Consider the following 2,182-nt stretch of genomic DNA (forward strand, 5'->3'; position numbering starts at 1 on the left):
CTGAGATGTTCCAAGAGAGAGGAGAGAGGGAAGACAGTGTTATCATCTAGGTCGCCCAACAAGGAGGCTGGAATGTTACACTTCAGAACCTTTGATAAGGTTTCACATATCTGGAACCAAAACCTCTGAACAGGTGGACAGAACCAGGAAGCATGGATGTAATTGTCAGGTGTATTGCCTTGACAGTGCGAACAGGTGTTAGATGATGCAAACTGATCCTGAACATCTGTTGATCTGTATAGTGCACTTTATGAAGGATTTTCAATTGTATTAATTGTAGATTGGAGTTTCTAGTCATTTTAGACATATCTGAGACCAAACGCTGTGATCAAAGCTGACTGATAGATTGACCTCCCATTTAACAATAGAAAGGGATATCTACTTGGAGAGCGTACTGTATATTTGGAGGTTTTGAAATTAAGGAATTGCAATTGTTTGTAATTCGACTTGATTAGGCTTAAAATTCTTTTTTACTTTGGATTTAATTTGCTGCTTATGAAATCTATAGATTTTATTTGTATTCTAAAAATGTATTCTTGTTAAATACTGTAAAACTAATCTGTCAAATGAAATAAAGTTTCCTTTGAATATATGTTCCAAGTATTTCATACAACTCAATCTAGGAAGTATTATCCATCCATTCTCTTCCGCTTATCCTTGTCAGGGTCGCGGGGGGGTCTGGAGCCTATCCGATCCCTTAGGGTGAGAGGCAGGGTACAGTCAGTCTGTCACAAATAGAGCCATCCGCACTCACATTCACACCTAATTTAATTACCAACCTAAACCCACTAACTGCATGTCTTTGTACTGTGGGAGGAAGCTGGAGTACCCGGAGAGAACCCACACAAACATGGGGAGAACATGGAAACTCCAAACAGAAAGACCCTGGCCTAATGGTGGAATTGAAGTCAGGACCTTCTTGCTGTGGCAACAGTGCTGACCAATGTGCCACCCCTTGGAAGTATCATATTATTGTTTTCTAGTATGTCAGAGTTGTTCCAGATGGGTTTATGTTTACATGGAATTAGTGAAGACTCAGTCATTTTTAGAAATTCCCACCATGCTGTCAGAGAGGAGCTGATATTGATGCTTGAGCTAATAAACTGTAGGTCCGAAATCTCTATATTACTGCATAGTGCCTGTTCTACGTCTAGCCACAGCTCATCTAAGAGGGTATGTTTTAACCATCTTGAGATGTACTGTAGGCCTGTTGGCTAATAAGCAGTGGTCCCAACTACTTGCTAAGCAGTAGCTGAAGTTGAAAAAGTACAATTCAATCCAGAAAGAGAAGATGCTTATCCTCAAAGTAAATAATGTGCCTTATGCTGAAACCAACGTGTTTTAAAAGGCATAACTATTAGTTAAAGTGGACATCCTCCATTTCTGATTTGCATCACAGTTTTTCCAAGTTTCACTCCCACTAGCTGGTTGGAGAGGCTACGTTCACGCTGCAGGTCTTAATGCTCAATTCCCATTTTTTGATCAAATCATATTTTTTTGTCTGCTTGTTCACACTACAAATAAAATGCGACAGCAAACACGCTCTAGTGTGAACCCTCAAAGTGGCCCGCATGTGCAAAAGAAGACGTCACACACAACGCGCTCTGTTTAGATCCAGACCAAACAATATTGTTTGACTGATGGCCTTAATATAAAGACTTGTTTCGGACTTTACATTTAAGTTATAAAGTTATAAAGTTATTTTGTTATTTACATATGGCCTAATAATTATCCTTATTGCTGTTTGAGAGAGGAGCGGTGCTTCAAAGGATAGTTCCAGATTTCTGTAAGAATCTTCAGATTATACAGTACAAATAAAATGTTCACGTTTCTCCAACGCTGTCTTCCCAACAGTTTCACTAACATCTACACTGGATGGCCCAGAAGTAATCGCGATGTCTTCTCCGGCGCTGATAATTGGCGTCTGTCTTGTGTCAGTGACGTAAAAGACGAATTTAATGCGAGATGACCATTCAAACAGCAGTCGCTTTCTAATACATCAGGTATGTATCAGATTCAGTACCACATACGAAAGTGACTCAGGTCGGATTTGAAAACATCGGATTTCTGCTGTTCACACTGTCATACCATGATTGGATATGGGTCGCATATGGTCAAAAAAGCCGGATTTGATGCGCTTTCGCCTGCAGTGTGAACGTAGCCTTAGTTACCAAGTGTTTGC

General features: G+C 40.1%; 2 protein-coding genes across 2 annotated transcripts in view; one reads left to right on the plus strand and one right to left on the minus strand.

The window, feature by feature from the left end:
* clpb (ClpB family mitochondrial disaggregase) overlaps positions 1 to 2,182 on the plus strand; it is a 520,737-nt gene that overhangs the window by 160,510 nt on the left and 358,045 nt on the right. The gene's annotated exons all lie outside the window — the stretch shown is intronic.
* Positions 1 to 2,182, minus strand: part of cul3b (cullin 3b) — a 19,960-nt gene that overhangs the window by 14,379 nt on the left and 3,399 nt on the right. The window lies entirely within an intron of this gene.

Source organism: Pundamilia nyererei, unplaced genomic scaffold, assembly GCF_000239375.1.
Source record: "Pundamilia nyererei isolate P.nyererei 1_Seehausen unplaced genomic scaffold, PunNye1.0 scaffold00185, whole genome shotgun sequence".
In the NCBI taxonomy this organism is placed as follows: Eukaryota; Metazoa; Chordata; class Actinopteri; order Cichliformes; family Cichlidae; genus Pundamilia; species Pundamilia nyererei.